Source organism: Amphiura filiformis, chromosome 20 (assembly GCF_039555335.1).
Source record: "Amphiura filiformis chromosome 20, Afil_fr2py, whole genome shotgun sequence".
NCBI classification, from domain to species: Eukaryota; Metazoa; Echinodermata; class Ophiuroidea; order Amphilepidida; family Amphiuridae; genus Amphiura; species Amphiura filiformis.
Window position 1 is genome coordinate 44,728,560 of NC_092647.1, and position 20,419 is coordinate 44,748,978.

Below are 20,419 nucleotides of genomic sequence, written 5' to 3' on the forward strand. Positions count from 1 at the left end.
CTCTACTCTTAACCATGTCAGTAACCAAGCAGTTATCCAACTGACACAACAGCATAATGCACTGACATGGAACAGCTTCCTGGACCACATTCACAGCCCAGCCCTGTTTCATGAAAAAGTGTATGAAAAGCAGAAAGCATTGTGCTTGGTGCCAAATGTTTGGCTGTGAAAGTGGAGGAACTTCCATGACAGTGCATTTTTCTGTTGTGTCAGTTGGACAACTGCTTGGTTACTGACATGTGTTTTGAGTAGAGTATTAAAGTAATCATGTGTGTAATTTTGGTTCATTTTGATTTACACTATTTTAAGATATGACCTTGTGATTCACAAGTTGTAAAAATTATAAGTTTCTTTTGAGCTCAGTTTATGTTTCATACTTTTCTAACAGCTTTTCTGATTGGCTGCTTTGATATAGGAGTGTATGAAAGTAAGTTTTAGGACCCTTTCAATTGTGAATTTTTCCTATGAAGGGGTCAAAAACATTGCCCAAGGGGTATTTTTATATAATACTAGATTTCATGCGGTTCTCGGGTTGGGTGGTTCTCGTGATAGGACAATCTCTAATTACGTAACAACCGTTACCCATTATAGGCCTACCTGCCCTGACCTTTTAAACTAACTATGATATACGCCTGTCAATGATCAAGACCCAATTTGACACAATAATCAACTTAGTAGTTTTGTAGCTGTGACGCTTACTTGACCGTCATCTGGAAACCCATCGTTCGCCTCTTAACCAAGCCATGTCCTGCTTCCACATATGAGCCCCCCCATACCCGGAAATGTTCTGCTGTAATAGGCCTCTGCACGCAGTGCCGTATTGAAATATGTGTTGAAAATAGGCCTATTGATCCGATTAGATGCACCTGCACGATTAGCCACACTGTAATGCTTTCCGATGCTCGTGACTGCGCGCCATTGGTACTTGCGCACCACGCGATAGCGCACTGTAGTGTGGGACCACGCGCGATGCGCACAGTGAGCACGCGTTAGTGACCCGCGCGCGCGCGGACAGAGGGACGGACGGACACACGATGATTAGTATTATATTTGTACTTGAAGACATTAACAATGTGTGTGTGTTTGGAGCAGTGGCGGATCTAGAGCAGTCAGAAGGGGGAGGGGGAGGTCCAATTTTAGAAGAAAATAATAAAATGTAAAAAATGCCCCCTGAGAAGTAAGAAACATAAATTTGCAAAATGAAAACCTAATTGAAGCGATTAGGTGGACCACTTTAGCACTATTAAGAGAGATTTTCTGAGAAATACTGATGCCATGGGAAAAAGGTGGAAGATGGGGGTCAGCAAATTTCAACCATATTTTGGCAATTTAATAAGTTTGGATAAGTATTCATAATAATCAGTATAAAAAAAATCTGCTATGCCCCCCTCCTGGGAAATATGGGCCCCCTAAAATATGCCCCCCTAACACGTATTTCCCTGACTTGTAAAATGCCGCTTTATGCCATTTTTGAACAAATTTTTGGCACCTAAGACAAGCCTCTATGAAAGTAAATTTTTCTACACATCTTCTTTCATCCTTTGTCTTTATCAAAAATATAAAACAACAAATGTTTATATTGGGATGTTCCATTTATGAACAGGGTGGGGCCCATATTTCACATTTTACAACTTTTGAAAAAAAGTGAAATACCCCTCTACTTTGTGACGCCATTGTAGGAGTTCCTCAATCTTTCTCAAATTGTTCATTACAGGAGAGAACCTCTGTACATGGGTCATTTATATAATGCAATAAAAATCATGGAGACTTTTTTACTTTTCATAGAACACAAACATGGATTTTCCCAATATGTGACATTGGTATAATGATGCTGTATATAACGCCAACATCAAATATAATATCTTTTCACTGTAGCAGTCCCTTTTCTTGAGCCAATAGTCAGTTATTCCATTGAGGAGTTAAGAACCACATTTAAGAATGCAAATCAAGTACAGGGGTAGGTGTTTCTCTTTTACAGCATATTGGTAAAATCGCCAGTAGATAATGCTCCTTGAATATGAGCCCCTCTCATGTCACAAGCTCGTATTCATACATGTTAGTGGTATTGTGATTATTATGAAAATCACAAGCTCCTATTCTGATTCTTAATCATTTCACATGCATCAGTACTTAAGCTATAGGAACTAGGCCTAGTAGGGCCCCATACCCCAAAGTACTAAATCCTAATAACCTGGGGGTGGAACTTAATGCTAGGAGTGGGCTATAAATGGGACTTGTTTTGTTTTGCTTTGGGATAAGTTTTTTTGTATGTTCTATTTAACCTAGGCCTATCTCAACATGAAATATTTACAAAATGTTAAGCCTGGGTTTCAAAAAAGAATGTGCACAGCAAAAACTCCAAAATGGCCACATTTCCCCCTGAAAATCACATTTTTAGCCATAACTTTGTAATTTTTGGGTCTTTTACCAGGTTCTGGTGTCTAGTCTATGTTGGGTTTTTTTGGTCAATCAATCTATTTATGCAGTTATAAGTAGTCTCAAATCTTCATGTGTTGAGTTACGACCATTTCTGACCCAATGCACCTTTTTTACCCAAATTTTGAACCAGGCCCATAGACCTCATATTTAAATTACAGAAAAAGCTAGACAACAGGTAAAAACTTCCATAACACTATAAATTGGAAAAACGAAATAGACACACAACATACGTTACATCAAGTAAAAAATGTAGATTTTTGCATTGCAGACTTTTATACAATTTTGATAGTTTAATGGATTTTATTGTATTTACATTTTTAGCAATTTCTTGCATTACAAAAGCTTGTATTACACTTTATATTTACTGATTATATGAGGCTTCTTTAATTGTGAGCTAGGATAATTCAAAGAGAAGGCAGTTTCCATGGCAACGGCCATATATACTAATTTTAAAGCAAATTTCCCCAGTAACATTTGACAAATTCCCTCATCATGTGAACATGGCCTATACATTTTACCCGGAATAGCCAGTATCAGGGATAATAAATTCTCTTTTCCTGATCTCTTTTTTTACACTGTCAGTATGGGAGAGCTCCAACTAAGCCATGTGTATTGACCCTTGACCTTCTACGGTGACAGTGGTATGTTAAAATAAGATGAGGGAAAGAAAATTTGTTATCCCCAATACTGGCTATTTGGGAGTAAAACTTTTAAGGACATCTCCACAATATGAGGTAAAATTTACAACAAAATAAACATAATATAAATGGCTACCTGTTATGTTGCTACGGAAACTGATAAGTGTCACAGGCACAATCTCAAACTGCTGCATGATAGTGTCCTAGATATCATCATCAGTGCCATGTTGTCGCTGCTAACTGTCATCTCCGGTATCAGTACCAACGCGCATCAGGTGATCCACTCGAAGGTTTTGTCCCCGCGTTTCATCCCCATTATCATCAAGGTAAAACCCAATATACCAACTTTTGTTGCCTCCCTCATCCCAGATGACAGCAACAACATTTTGAGCAATTTGTTGCATTAAAAAAGTTTGTATTACACTTAATGAGTATATTATTGATATATGGATTCTTTAATTTTAAGTTACATGTATTAGGAGATTTCAAAGGGAAGTCAATTGCCATGGCAATGGCCATTTATACTAATATTTAAGCGAATTTCCCCAGTAATCTATGATCTTTGAATTTTGGGCAGTTTGACCCCAAATTGACCCATTTTCTTCATTTTGAGCAATTTGTTGCATTAAAAAAGTTTGTATTACACTTTATATACATGGATTCTTTAATTTTAAGCTACATGTATTGGAGATTTCAAAGACAAGGCAGTTGTCATGGCAATGGCCATTTATACTAATATTTAAGCGAATTTCCCCAGTAACATTAAGCAAATTCGATTTCACAAGAAAAGTATAGGCCCTCTCCGAATAACTGCTAACAGAGCCCGTTTTAGTACTAATTTCGATGTTGAAATAGCAGCATCACTTTCTAACATTTGTTAATAAAAACTGAACCTTACCTGTAAAGATAGACAAAATTGGAGCTTTTAAGTGAAAATTTAGGCTTTATTTAATACAGCTAAAAATAAAGAAAACTATTGTCATGCGTGGTAGAATTGCCGCTTGAAAATGTTGATTTTTACATGCTTTTCACTATGATGGAGAGGTTATTTGGTGGTCTGCGCCCCCTTAATAGACAGAGGTCACTCAGATGAAAGAGAGCAGTTTACTAGTATATTGACCATCAAAGGATCCTCAATACAAACCCCAAAATCCATATAATATGTCAGCATTTTTGGTATTTCAAAATCGAGAATCATAGATACATAAGCGTTTTATGTTTAACACAATAACACCCCTACTTGATCAATGTAGTGTTCCAATATATTATTGTCTTTGTTGTTAACTACATAGTGATAGAAAATAATTATTGTAGGCCCTACCTGCGTTCCTTGGAAGAAAAAGGTAATATTCATTTGAGGGTGCATAAAGCATGATGCAAAAGGTTATTTTAAATCAGCACAGACAGAATTTTAGTACTGACCCGGGGTACTGAACCCCTTTATAGAATATTCCTGTTCTATAAGCATTTATCCAACATAATTTAGACCCCAATTTATTATGTAATAGTTTTGTTGATGTTGTTTACTTCTGATAGGCTCCCTTTTCATCAAATTTCATTTTTAAACTTAGAAAAATCACCGTACCTGAGTTTAGCATGAAAATATCGCAATTTTGCACTTTTCTGAAAAAGAGCATAAAGTAAGATGTGCTCATTTTAAAACGGAAAAAGTCTCCACGATTTTTATTTGCTCAATTTTTCAACCTATATCTACTTTATCCAACAAGTAAATAACTTTGACAAAAATATTGAGGAACTCTCACAATCATCTTGCAAACGTTGCTTCAAAGTTAGTATTTTGCACTTTTCTGAAAAAGAGCATAAAGTAAGATGTGCTCATTTTAAAACGGAAAAAGTCTCCACGATTTTTATTTGCTCAATTGATCAACCTATATCTACTTTATCCAACAAGTAAATAACTTTGACAAAAATATTGAGGAACTCTCACAATCATCTTGCAAACTTTGCTTCAAAGTTAGAATTTTTCACATTTACACAATTGCTGAAAAGGCCATTACACCCCTCTCTGAAAATGGAACAACCCAAATGTTGTACAAAGAATTTTTAATTGTTATGTCGAGACAAAATGTGTATTATTACTGTGAAGTATAAATAAAATGTCTGCAGATGCGCGTTATTACGTGGCTCTAATCAAAAGTTAGTGCACATTTCAAAGTTGTTGTGTCTGAGAAGACAATCATGGGGGTCAATTTGAGGGGGGTCCAGTATCTCCCAGTGGGGGTCCTCAAAATTTTTAATACCTCCACTGTAAATACTCATGGACACATGTTTGATTGACAAAATATGAACAAAATTTGCTGACCCCCATCTTCCACCTACCATCTGAGTCTATCGGATAAACCCTCTTAATGTGTTAAATTTTAGTTTAAAGCCGAAAATTTGTGAAATGAGCAGTCCAAGAAGCCTTTTCGTGGACGACAAGTTTTCCTATTATGGTAAGCCTATAAATTGTGTTAAAACATAAATTGGCAAATGTCTTAAATTAGCAGAAGTGAAAGTAGCCATTTGTTTATCCACTATTTGACTTTTAGAATATCTTTTGTTTTTGACTAGTGGGCTGTTTTAATCATTTGAAAGGACTGAGCTAACCCCTAACCCTGAGAACTGGGTTTTCGGAGTGTGGGTTTCGGTTTGTCTTAATATAGGCTGGGAAGTCAGAAAGCATTATTCAGAAGGCCCGCTAGTTAGAATTTTCTGAGTAGCGGGCCTTCTGAATTTAATAACAGACTTTCTGAATTGTGGACTTTTTGTTGTATTTTATGCAAAAGTCTTGCTACTCAGATTTTTTTACTGCAGCAGGTTTTCTGGCTAGCGGGCAGACCCGCTACTAAGGATACTATTCTGACTAGTGGGCTGTTTTCATCATTTGAAAGAAATTCAGCTAACCCTAACCCTGAGAACTGGGTTTTCTGAGTGGCAGGTTGTCTGAATAGAGGGTGTGATTCTGCAAAGGGTCTGTTAATCAGAAGACCCGCTACTGATGTTAATCAGAAGACCCGCTACTGAGTAGCGGGCCTTCTGATTATCGGGTTTGAATTTCTGATTAGCGGGTCCTCTGGTTTGGGGGTCATTTTAAATGAAAACAAGCCGGGCATTATATCTGATATGATAGGACATCATAAAAAAGTATCATTTTACTATAGTCTGTCCACATATATACATGTAGAAGTACAAAGTAAATATACCTCGGAAACTGGAGGTATGAGAATAATTATTTCAGTGCAATGCTTCTTTGGTGCGGCAACTGCTGCGCGATTTGTGCACCACGCTCTTTACGCTGTCATGTGGCGCTCGCGTGGACGCAAAGCATCGACCCCGATGCCACAGATTTGGTTTGTACTTCTAAGTGGACAGACTGTAAGACATGTCGTGGACAGTATGTTTAAAATAGAAAGAATTAGTCTAAAATGTTGTCCATGTAGCATCGTGATATTTGCCTTGACTGCTGAACAACGAACCACAACCACAGAAATTTCTGTACTTTCCAATGCAAAAGATGACTTTTTTGTTGAAGTATGATAGTTGAAGTAACTAAAACACACATTAGATTTGGAATTAAGTCATTTTGAAATTTTGACCCATGTGTCACACTTTTTGTGCCCCAACTTCATGGAGTTAGCCACATACAGTAAGCCAAAAAATTAAGGTACCAGTTATATTCACCCCATGTATATGGCCCATTTCACGGTTAGGCGCCACTTTTTGATTTTCAACATATCTGGCCTGGTGTGTAAAAAATAATGGGGTTACAGAATTGACTGTTGGTGATTTTTCATTGTCTCTGTATGGCCTACCTCCATTAGCTTAATCGGCCTTTCTGCTTTTTTTATCTTTCAGGGCGCACAGGGGTAAGAAGTGGTCAAAAACCACATTTTACTAGCAACCTGAAACAGACATTTATTTTCCAATGCTGCCACTTTTAACTATGTTGAGCCTACCAGCTGCTTTTGTTGTTTTTATGTAGTGAACAAGTTGCACTATACAGCCATACATGAACAAAGTAGTAGTTGTCAGTTAAACTAGCATGAGAACCATTTAAATTTCTGAATTCGGATGTGACATTTTCCGTTCACATCTATGTACCTTATTCAATGTGGAATAGATCAACTAATAATTTACATGAATGGCAAACTAGTGTGTTTTAGTAAAGTTCAGAGTCTTGTTACTATTTGTTGAACAAATTACACTTGTTGCTCTTAATATGTAGATACAGCGATATTTTGAATTTTGCCAACAAATTCCGTTCACAGTTTTGTCACATCCGATTAATTTTCCAAATAGTATAATTTATTAACAAATAAGTGGCAGAATTTTTTCTCCTTGATTTTTAAAAATCTCCTGCTACAAGCTATCTAATGACACCATTTAATGAAAACTCCTTCATCAACTTAGCTTACAGATGTCATTTCAAAGTTTCCGTTCACATGTGTCACATCCATGGTACCTGTCACATCCAAAATAGTTTCTTCAAAGAACTAAGACAGGAATGGGACTAGGATGCCAGTTTGAAGTTATTTCATTACAGGTTTATGGGGGATCAAAAGGCACAACAAATCTTTAATTCAGTATGCCTTCTTTAATTGTGACAGGGGACTCAAAAAGCTTCAATTTCCGTTCACATGTCACATCCTCAAAATTAGTAGTTTTAGGTCAAAATACTTAAACAACATGATATTTGACTTTTTAAATTAGGTTTTTTATTTCATACTTGTGTCATATGTTTATTTTGTGGCTTTGTTGATTGTCTTTAGGGGACAGTTTTGTATACAATTTACAGAAGTGGATGTGACATTTTCAATTGTGAACGGAATATTTCAGTATTATAAACATTTTGCTTGTCAAAAATATAAAGGGTCAGGAAAAACATTTTAGCATTGCTCAATTCAATAGAATCTCACAAAATATATGTGTTAGAAGTGCTTAAAGCTTATATTTTTGACAAGCAAACTGTTTGTAATAATGAAATATTCTGTTCACAATTGAAAATGTCACATCCGCTTCTATAAATTGTAAACAATGTTTTAAAATGAACACTAACACAGGTTGATATGTTTCAGTATATCCCATTTAATTTACTGGGGTGTGAAAACTCGTTGAAGCATTATTTTCTGAAATATACTCTGCTTTACAGTGTGTGGTTTCCGTTCACATTGACATCAGTCACATCCAAAATTGAACAAACATCAGAATCTTGAATTTGACCTGTGTTTTCAAACTGGCTGATATTATTTGTGAACATTACCCATATTATGACCTTCAAAGCTGTGGAATATCAGAGTCATTCCTTGATTATTAAAATTGTTGAGTAAACCTTTTCATGTCAATTTCCTTTTTACCACAAAAATTACATTTAAGTGGCCATAAATTTGTCATTACACAACAAAAGTTGCCCAAATTTGGTCAGAAGAGAGCCTATGACACACTTGTTTATTTTAAATATCTATTATATATATGTATTGGACAGTCAAAGTATAAATATTCACTTCTCAATATTTATCCAATTTGTTAAAAAATTACATAACATGAGATAATAAATCATAATTTTCTTCAAGAAGTAGAGAGATTTAAGCTGGGAAATGATATTTTTATGAAAATCTGGTCTAATTTGGAAAAAAAACCCCATTAAATGAAATTTAATCCATTTTGAAAATTTCGAGTTTTTTTCACCAAAAGTGGCGCCTAACCGTGAAATGGGCCATATACTAAACAAAGACAGATATGATAATTGGAACCAGCCACCAATAGCTGCATATTTTAGCTCGAATTTAAGACCTCATTTGTTGAAATTGTTCAAGAAATAGAGACACGACGATCCAAAAACCCAAGGAAGATGTCAATTTAAAAGTTGCAGTTTGCTACATTGCATGCCCTATTGATTTGTACACAGAGCGTTCGCGAACAGGAAAACTAGCGCCGTGCTTCCATTGATTAGTACTAGCGTAACGGGTATGCTTTCATTGATTAGAACACAAAAGTGCAACTTTTGATTTTGTTTCTTCATTAGGTTTTAGGTCACCGTTTCTTTGATCCTCAACCATTGTCAACAAATAAGGTCTTAAATCAGAGCTAAAAAGTACAGGTATTGACTGTTTGTATTAAATTTGACATATTTGTCTTTATTTAGGATATACAGGGGATCAGGGGTGAACACAACTGGTACCTTAATTTTTTGGCTTACTGTATATTCAACGGTCAATTATGAATCTTGTCGACATGTACATAATCTAATCATTTATTCAATTAATGTTTTTTTTTGGTTTTTTTAATTTTAGGAGGGGAAGCAGCCGGCGGAGAACAAGGGGCTCGAAGCAGTATTATATACCTTGCCTGATCAGGTGACAGAGGGTGTTTTGCCGGCAGGCACATGTGAGACAATTCCACAAAATGAGGTAAATTATTTATTTTTTATATGAAAGTCTAAAAAAATTAGGCCTTCTTATGAGGTTAACAGAGGAAGAGGAAGGAAAGGGGCAAAGATAAATACCCAGCTGCAAGTAGTTCTTACCAAAAAAACCATTTGGTAATTCTGCTGTACGGGAAGTCTTAGCTGCGATTGACACACCATGTCCCAGCGAGTCAGGTATGCAACGAAAGGCGAATGAGATCAGTAATGTATTCCACACTCAGATGTGGCCTTCAACAATCACCCTAAAGGCAGAATGTTCTCACAACCATGGACGCAAGCCTGGGTGTCCTGTTTTGTGAATGAGCCAGGCATGGGAAATACTTATATCCATTGGATTTCAAACACAAAGAAAATTGTTGCAGTCCACTCAATGAGCATAGATGTTATTGACAGGACTTCTTGTGACAGCCAACACTATCTTAAGCGCAGAAAACACATCCAATTGTCATCACGCACGTAGACCAGTCCTGTATTCTCTATTTATAAATAGCTATTTATATATCACCATGGGGTACATGGGCAGAGCCATTACACAACATCGTATCACCAAAGAGTATCTAGATAAGCATTCACTCCATACAAATGAATAGGAAAACAAGATGTAGGTATTCATGAATTTTCATAAAAATGATATGTGTCAAAATCTGAAGATTGGGGGATCCTGTAACTTACATATGTTATGAGAAACCGATTTGAGACAAAAGTTACCGAAAGCGTTTTAAAATTTACCGAGCGCCATTCATTTTATAATGTTTTTTATTCGGTAAAAAACACCAAATTTTGAGCGACTAGTTGCTGAAAGCAACTGCCTTACCATTTAAAAGTACAGGAAGACCACCCACTGTGCTAGAGGTCAACTCTCCAGACATACTGGCACCCTGCCATTAAATGGCAACCTCCATTTCTCTCTATCAAGAATTTATGTATTGCTATTTATAAATTGTGAATACAGGACTGTAGACAATTAAGTAACAGAGAACTCTATCATAAGAACAGAAAAACATCTCTGGAATACAGGTCATAAAAATATGCTGATCCATCATCCCTCCATGGTGCACTTAGTGTGAGCGATGCGTCACAGGGGTTGCTAATGTGCTCCTGATATCGAGATTTTATAGTACTTTTGCGTGTAGCATTCTAAATGCAGTTTGTTATACCAGGAAGCATTATTGTACCTGGGGTATTGCACATGGTTTCTAGTAGTACAGGGTAGGGTGCATCATGCCCCCCTTTTGTCAACCAGATTTTATGTAGCTAGTCTTAAAATGTGCCAAATGATGAAATAATAAGATTCCCAAAATTTGAATTCATTCCGAGTTCGTCTTATGGGTCCTCCGTGGTCCGAAAGTTTGAACGAATAACCCATATGAATGTTGCTCTTGTTACTTGAAACTACAAATTAGGTGGTACAATTTTGGCCATAAACTGATGTGTAATCCTTTTGATACAGCCTGTTGTCTCTCTTTACTAGTGGTTGTGAACTTTGATGTCATAAAAGTATTTTTTGTCCAACTTGTTCTTATTCCACATAATTTGGTTTGCAATTCTTTGTGTTACAGGCCAATGTCCCCCCAGCTACCAAAGCAAACTCTCAAGCAGACATGGAAGGCGGTCACCTCTTGGGGTCGCTAGCAATAAAGGTCAGGTTAAATCGGAAGCAGACAAGCCACTCAATTCATTTAAATCGGATGAATTTGAAAGGTATGACTTTTTTTTGGAGCAACGCACCCCAAATTTTTTGATACATCATTGAACAAACACGCCATAAATGAGCTTAAAATGAACCCACAAATGCAGTGTAGTCTCGTCCCCGCTCTGTATTTGCCACTATCAGAAACAGCATGACATAAACCGACTGATAAGGAGACTGTATAATCTCTGTGACAACATTTTTACGACACCCTTTAATGAATGTCATTAATAACTTAAGGGGGTACTACACCCCTGGCCAATTTTGTGCCTATTTTTGCATTTTTCTCAAAAATTATAGCGTATGGTGACAGGTAAGATATTTATATTATTGGGGCAAAGCCTACAACTACTGCACTGAAAATTCAGCAGCTCAAGGCAAGTAGTTATTGGTTTATTGATCAAATATTGGTTTCCCTCATTTTTGACTGTAACTCCACAACTGTTGTCTGTGCTGAAATAAAAATTTCCAGTGCAGTATAGTTGTTCATAGTCCTTGCCCTTTAATATACATATCTTGTCACCAATGCACTATAATTTTTGAGAAAAATGCAAAAAATAGACACAAAATTGGCCAGGGGTGTAGTACCCCCTTAAGGGTGCTGTTGAGTGGTCTCACTGGTCTGTATCATGATGTCATTGATTCCTCAAGCAAACGCCTGTTCAGCATGTTCAGTAGCTTCGACATTCGAGTCATGATGTGTATAGCATAATTGGATAAGATGCCAAAAAAGAGAAAATTTGTTTACAGAGAAGATATAAAGATGTGTTTCATGCAATATTATTCATTTGTCTTTCACATGATTATGGCTAGGGTGATGTAGGCCTATGTTGAATTGCACCACAACGTCTTATCAAATATGATAAACTTGTGATGTTACTTGGAGACAATCAGTACATTACACCATGAGACATTTCAAATTACAGTCTTGCATGTGGTCATTTTCACAGTAAAGGGTGTAACTTTTGATTTTTGGGTCAAAATTTCAAACCACTTAAATATGTTTCTGTTTACTGAAATCATGCATAGAAGCAACTTAAATTCCAGTAAAATAATGTTTCAAGGCTTAAACCTTTTGATTTCTAATAAAAATTTAACATTTCCATAACATTTTGGTTAAAATCTAAGAAAAAATGTATTTTACATAACCTCAGAAAATTATGACATGAAAGCTGGAATACATGTGAAATCCCATTCCAAAGTAAGTCAACAGATATAAGTTAAATTTTATACCATGTTTTGCTATGTTTGTAATTGCAGTTTTGAAAATGTTTAACATCAAGTGTCATTTACAATGGAAATTTCCAAACCTTAAACATATTTTTTAAGTTTTAATTGGGTTCCTAAAATAATTTGAATGTCTAACTTCATGTACAAATACTACTTGATGAAAGGAACCTCCCAGCCAAGTTTCACAGAAATTGGAGTTATTTTTTAGAATTGGCAATTCAAGCGATTTGTGTTTCGGAGGCTTCAGTTAACAACACAGGTGATCATAAAAGTAAAATATTTGGCTAACCACTACAAGTTGACATAAAAAAAATAGGTAAAAAATATCACAATTACCAATTTTCATGCTTTGCTTCTAAGTATTGAATTTCAGTTGTGACAAAAATTTAATTATCACAGCAAGTCATTTTTTTTTTTTTTTGCTTCATGTTAACAATTGTTAAACATTAAAGAAGTAGTTCTTTTGAAAACAGCAGTGTTGGGATCATCTAAGCTGTTATTTTCTTGTGTATATTGAATCAATGATTCTATGCGGCAGATATTGTAGATTTATCACATGTTAATTTTTTCACCCATTTGTTAAGTATGGTGTTTTTTGCATGTGAAGCCTCCAAACAGGTTTTTGGGGTATCAGTATATTTTTCAAACATTAACCATAATGTCAATTTTTTTTTAATTTATGACATTCTGCACATATCAAGTAATAATTACAATGCAGATATCAGTATGAAACACACCAATTTAGATATGCATAGATGATAATTAATCTTATTGTTGTTTCGGAGGCTTCATTTGTTTCGGAGGCTTCAATTGTTAACGGAAAGTTTGAATTGGGTCCCATTTTCAAACGGTGCTATATATCTCCACGATTTAAAAACATGTGACTTGAGGATCTACTTTGCTACATTTTGATAAATAGATTGGATGAGCTCTTTTTATTTATATTTGCACAAGCTTGCTGAACAGTTTGTTTCGGAGGCTTCAAAAAGTTAAAAAAAAAAACGGCTCTTTGAAGTCAAGATTTTATAAAAATTTTAAAAGCTTGCAAATCGACTAATTTTTGTTACCCATTTCAAGTTAAGATAACAACTGTTATGAATCAAGAAGAAGTGAAGAAATAACCAAGAATTATGAACCAAAGCTACACCCACAAAGTTTGTTAACAATTGTTAACGGAAAATGAAGCCTCGAAACGACAAATATCGAAGTCCGGTTCTCAAAAATACAGGGCTGTTCACAATTAAATCTAATGTGGCAGTGTTTACTGAACATATGACTGTACTTTCAGGATAAGAAAGATTATACATGAACTAACTGAAGAAAACACAGGGTTTTACAAAAATGTTACTGTTTTTTATAGTTTTTCAAAATGGCAATATTAAGTACATTTAAGCCTGCTAAAACTGAACGCAGTAACTCCCAAAGCTGATTATGCCACCCAAGGTAGCTGCTAACTAGATGACTTATGTGGCCAAAATGATGGAATTCTGTGGCTTTATTAGAACACTACGGATTAAAATGTTAAAAATCCAAAGTTACACCCTTTACCGTGAAAATGACCATATAAGTAGTAATTAGTTCCAAATACATTCTGAGCAACACATGATTGACATGAATACCACAAATTTTCCTACATGCCTGAACAAAGATGGCTGAAACCTGAATCCTCAGCTATTTATTTCTATGGAAAAAATTGATGTATCAATTTTTATAAACAACAATGATCAAGTCCTTGTCTTCAATTTGGTCATTTTAGGTTTTATTCAGAAATTGAATTGATTTTACTGACTTTCTTTAGGTGTAGGAAGTTTGTCAGAGTTAGCCAGTGTATCAGTTGTTCACAACCAAGAATCAGATGCAGCAACCAATATTCAGGCTGCGTACAGTCGATGACACACTGTCAGGCAGAGACTTGATTACCATCTGGCACCACCCTCAAAGATAAGATCCAAGTCAGAGTACCACAGGTAAGGACTTGGACATCGGCAAAGTTTGAGAAAACATTGTTTTGAAAGTTTTTGAAATCTGTCACTTAAGTATTTGATGATAGCTCCATATTATCAGTAATTCTGTTGAGGAATAAAACTTTCTCTGTTGAGGCATCTGACTAAGACATTCCAGGATAAAGAGCATTATTGTAAAAGTGGAAATTTTTGTGCTATATTTATTTTCACGCTTTTCACGTTCCAAGCTGCTACTGTGAAAATAACAACACATGGATATATTCCTTTCATTTATAAGTCAATAGGGAATATAGAATTGCGAGTTTAAAAACAAGAGAAACAGTTCAAAATTGTCCAAGCATGGAAGATGCACCCCATGAAACAGCAGTTAAATTATGAATAAAATACTGGACTGACCTTTAGAATGTTGCTGAAACACATCGTTAACCCTTTATTTGTATGTACTCTCTTTTACAGATCCATGTTTCTACAGTGAATGAGGGATTGGATTCTCCATAGACTAGTCTATACAGCAGCAGGGGTGAGGCTGGTGATTCTGAGGGAGACCTTGAGTGAAGGGCCAATCAGTGAGGAAGGCAGCAATGTGGAAAATGTAAACTACATACCCAAGGTTAGTTTTCTCCAACCAGCATTTCAAAGGAATGTATTAGTAGATGTATAGGCTAGATTGTAAATGACATGCCTGTTTAGAACACATTCAACACAATGCTTTTTCATTGTTAGTAAAGCATTTGTTGAATTTTTATATTTTGAAACATTTGGTTAAAACTGCTTTGGTAAACTAAAATGTACATCTTATAGTTAATTGCTGTAAATCTTTGACGAAAGCACGCACTCCTGCGATGTTGACATGTTACCTAGCCCTACATTACTAGTACGCGTGACCTCCAAAGTGGGAGTGTCCCGTCGTCCCCGAATTAGTCTGACTAAACTTCTTTGATAGATGCAACGACCGGCCGTGACAAGAGTTATGTAATCACTTCGATGTCGAATAAAAAAAAATACAACGCTACATGTCTTGTATAAACCTGTATAACTAAGGGATGCACCATTAGATATCAAGGTGGGGGGGCTTGGAAATGTGATGATGGGAGCCATATGTGGGGATGGATCCGAGTATGGTTTTGGTGAGATATCCTCACATGAACCTATTTATATTTTGAAGAAAATAATCCTTTGAAAAAATTCATGAAAAAAAAACATGCTAAAACTCACCATTTGAACCAGAAGCGTAGTAACCAGCGGGGGCAGAGTGCTCCTTAAAAAGAGTGCCCGCATAACAAAAAATGAAAGAAATCGGGAAGGCATAGGAAAAGAAAGGGGGCAAGGAGCCTGTTTCCCACCAAAATTACCCCGATCATGCACCAAAATGAATGTAAAATACCAAGTTTTTGTGCGGGCGCGCATTGTCTCAATAAAACGTTTTGGGCCTACAGTCTCGCTAAAGTCTCGCTAAAAAAAACCCGGTATATGTACATATCCCAAACCTTTATTTTTTACCTCTGACCACGAAAGCTGACTTGAACTGATATGAACTCATTATAACATAAAAAGAATGTTTTTCGTGCTACGCGAAATTTAGGTGGTACAAAATGTAAAACTATATTTGCTTTATCGAGGTGCTAAAAAATTGCTTTACCGAGGTAGGCCCAGGGCTGTCAACTCTCACGCTTTGGCCGTGAGTCTCACGCATTGGGTCACTTTCTCACGGTCTCACGCCAAGGTAGTATAATCTCACGCCTTGGTAGTACAATTCACGCAAAAAGCTGGAAAATGAGTAAAATCTCACACATCATCCAAATAATTTGTTGTCCCTACCCCCCCCTCCCTCTTTTCAGATTCTCGAGGGCCGTGGCTCAAATAATCACAGGTCAAAATGAACATTGTTGTCGGAAAATCCCGGTATGCCTCTGTCTCACGCCCAGCAATTCCAAAAAGTTGACCGCCCTGGGTAGGCCTACTAAAATACTTGTCACGACCCAGCCCCCCAACCTTGATATCAAATGGTGCGTCCCTAATGCATTGAAAAAAGTAAAATTCTAGACTGACACAAGTCTCTCTTCGTTTTTGAAAAGATTTAATGTGAAATGTTTGGAAAACTGCCACATAAAACTTGACTATTTGAATTAAGCCCGCTAAGAATAACATATGTTTTCTAAACACCTTGAAATAAAATATATAGTATGAAGGAATCCGAAGAACAACTTTCTTGCCCTGTTTGTATGAACACACTGTGGCCCGGCACTGTGGTATGAACATAATAAATCAACTTTAAAAAGATACTTATCGTCTCGGACAGAGACTAGCTGCCTGCATGTTTTTTGATAATCTATGATCCATGGATGCATGCATGCAGGGACCGCTTCAAAATAAATAATATCAAGTTGGCAAGTGAATATTTTTTGGTGATTGTTTTGTATTGAACCATGATCTTTCTGACATCATTCAGAGAACACCTCAAAGAAATATGAAATGTCCCACATATATTTACTTCTAAAGTCGAAGCTGCAACACAGCAAGATAGCCTGAATTACATTTCAATTTGCCGGCCAAAAATATGATATTTTTGAACTTTTTCTTGACCACTTTCATGGAAACGAAAAATTACAACAAACCTCGGTAAAACTGACGATTTACAAGGAATTTCAATTCTCAAAAGAAAACGGTTTTCAGGCTATCTTGCACACAAAATAGTTCTTGTCTCAAAAATCAAAAAAGAAGAATCGTTTTATCTGTACTTTTTAGAATAAAGCTTGGGACTTTTGGTCTCTAATTTCATACCACGACAAAAGAAGTACAGTACATACATCTGACACAAAGCATACATCCTTTTGGCCTGATATGGAAACGTAATTAGAAGGTAGCAATTGTATTCTAACAATAAGATCGGGGTCAAATAGCTTACAAAAGGCTCCTCCGATTTATAGTGATCTACAATCAATCGGCAAGCTGCGAGTTATTGATTTGTAATCAATCACGTATTGCACTCCCCAACCGTAACAAAAGGGTTTAGCCCAGGGTGGAAATCTCATCTCCTCCCAGTCGTCATAGGCGAATTATAAGTATGAATTGAAACCCTCTAGAAGTTACGAAGTATACCGTACATTGTGCTATTTATAAACCAGAAAGATTCATAACACAGGTCCAATGCGAAAAAGACGGTTGTGTGCAGAAGTACACTCTCGCCAAAGGTTTACAGCAAAATACTATAGTCGGTGATCATATGGAGACAAATAAATGAACAAACACATGAATTCTATATGATGTGGGTAGAGGGTGGGTGGGGGTGAGTTCAAGGAGAAGTATTATTTTTCATTATTAACTTTCTTTAATCATAGCACCATAAATTCTCACCTTACCAGGTACAATTTTCCCTGACTAACTAACATTTTGCAATAAAATGATTTCGTACAATTTCAACTTGATAAGATGCCAACATCACCAAGTTTTAAGAGTGATAAATATTGACCTGTCTCTTCACATGACCTCTTTTTTCCCATATTTAGTTCAAGCACATGGTCCCAGGTGAGATCAGTCTTCGTCATCAGCGACCCCAAGGTTCGGTTACCTCCGTAGAGGGACTCAACAATGCCAGAAACAACAAAGCTACCAGTATATTAGGAGCAAGAAACCTGCCATCATGGGATAGGTCCTTAAATGATGGCTAAGCGTGATCAACATCTACACTAAGAAATACCAGGAGGCTAATAAGGGACAGCAAGGTGAGTGATAAGTCACATGGCATGTCCCCTCCCATTCAATACTTATCCCCATTACTGGATCAGTCCCCCAGAGAGTGCACACCAGTAAATACAAGTCTCCTACACCCTGGGAGCAAAAAATCAGTGTTTCAAATGAGGAAACGTGCAATACAACTAAATTAAATACATTAGAAAAGGCTTAAAACCCAACTATTAGGCCCTGATTCATATTTAATCCTCATTTAGGCCTGGGAAATAGATTGTCTGTGAAAAATGAGCAGGATCTGACTTTTTATTACAATTTGGCTAAACTTTCAAAAAGCTATTCGTGAGGTGGTGTATACTGTATGGGCTACAGGGTGATCTAGTCAGCATTTTTCTGGAAACAAATGCTGGACTCCGTATATAATTTCTACAATAGATGACTTCATCTGACCTTCGACTTGCAGAAAGGGTAAGTTTTGAAGAACTGAGTCGCTCTGGAGTCAAGAAAATGATGTTTTCCTGGACTCTGTTTGTACAGAAAGTCAATGGGAGCTATTTACTGGTGTGCACCCTGTACAATTTTGACCTTTTGACCTCGGTCACAATGTTTTCCTTCGAGTTTTAAATTGTTATCGATAAAATCCTTCAAAGCAAAGCTACAAATGACTGTAACATATCAATTAGGTGATTTCTGGCTTGTTTAGCTAACTACCTGCAGAATTTTGACTATTGAAGGAGTATAAAGGTAAGAGTTGTGTACAAATAGGGCCTAAATCAGTGAAATGGATACTCGGATCACTCAGATCACTGACATAGCATTGTAAGACGATGCATGATCATGCATCGCGAGACTTCCAAATTTGGCACTGCTGTCGTGCTCTATCATAGAATTGCAAAAGCTGAAGAAAAGCATTCCCACCATGGTTCGAGCATGTATTTAGAAGGCTGTGATTGGCTGATTGGAACCTGCATTGGACACAATGTTGGTAAGCTTAAAAATTACAGTGACCATTTTTGGTCAGCCTTTAACATGTTTTAGGCAAGCTAATTTTCATCACTGTACCCAGGCTCTACTCCCAGGGCTTATGTTATATAGTTACTAGCCATGTACAGTGGTGTAGCATGAGATATCCTATTGGGGGGGGGGGGCACAGATCACTATGGGGGAGGGAGTGAGGGAGCATCACCAGGCCCTAGGGGGCACCCAAGCACTTTTTCTGCCATTTTCCTCAGGGATTTTCAAAATCAATTGACAGGGACATGATGCTCTATCACCCCCCCACACCCCCCTGCAACCCCCCCCCCCCCACCCCACCCCTATGATGCTACACCACTGGCCATGTATTTTCTCCTCATTTGCTTATGCAATTTGCTTATCTTCATGTTTGCTTGCTCTTATTTAGGGAAATTGAAATGGGAAATCATGAAATTAGTTAATTTTGTCATTGCTATCAGCAGTAGATAGCAAAATATTCTAAAAATAGTACCATGTCAATTAGCTGATTTGCATAGTAAAAGCCCCTTCAAACAGAAACACCAAGCTATTCGTGAGGTGGTGTATGCTGTATGGGCTATAGGGTGATCTAGTCAGCATTTTTCTGGAAAAAAATGCTGGACTCCGTATATAATTTCTACAATAGATGACTTCATCTGACCTTCGACTTGCAGAAAGGGTAAGTTTTGAAGAACTGAGTCGCTCTGGAGTCAAGAAAATGACATTTTCCTGAACCCTGTTTGTACAGAAAGTCAATGGGAGCTATTTACTGGTGTGCACCCCAGAGCCTGTCCCACTCCATATAAGATTTTGTCCCTGGAAACTTGTACTTGTGATATAACCTTTGATGCAGTTTAATAAATTATAAATCCTAAAATCACTTCATAAGGGAGTATCCATTCCATGCTTAAAACACTGCAAAAAGTATAATTTTGTCATATGGGCTAGTTTTAGCAACCACTATTATTATTATGTAAGCACCGCCATCTTACTTTGTTGCCATATAGGGCACAAAACTTGCCCCTGAATTGTTAGCCCCATGGAAAATTGAGAGATAAAACCTGTTGTGAGGCACCACCCAAATATACTACCCTGATGCTGATGATTTAGTCAAGGTGTTGTTAGTTTTACATCATTGTACATTGTATGGTTATCTGTGGCAATTTGGTCCACTTTCATGTGACAAATGCTATGAAATTTTTTATGATGAGTGATTGTTGAAACAGATAACAACAGTATTGTAACAATTTGTGCATTTTGCAGTATACCATGGAAAACTTCCAGTGACAGCATCTGGACTCGGTTTCAGAGGTCAAAGCCCCACTGGGTACTCGTATGATAAGACTCGTAA

General features: G+C 36.7%; 1 protein-coding gene and 1 long non-coding RNA gene across 5 annotated transcripts in view; both read left to right on the forward strand.

Annotated features, from left to right (window-relative positions):
• LOC140141798 (uncharacterized) overlaps positions 1-20,408 on the forward strand; it is a 30,084-nt gene extending 9,676 nt beyond the window's left edge. For 3 of the 4 annotated variants that reach the window (XR_011857457.1, XR_011857455.1, XR_011857456.1), the window contains exons 2-6: positions 9,371-9,487; positions 14,223-14,391; positions 14,845-14,998; positions 17,895-18,110; positions 20,332-20,408. This is a non-coding gene — a long non-coding RNA (uncharacterized lncRNA). Of the gene's footprint in view, positions 1-9,370; positions 9,488-11,077; positions 11,206-14,222; positions 14,392-14,844; positions 14,999-17,894; positions 18,111-20,331 lie in introns of those variants that run through there. The other variant, XR_011857458.1, reaches the window with a different exon arrangement.
• Positions 1-20,419, forward strand: part of LOC140142344 (uncharacterized) — a 209,518-nt gene that overhangs the window by 146,813 nt on the left and 42,286 nt on the right. The window lies entirely within an intron of this gene.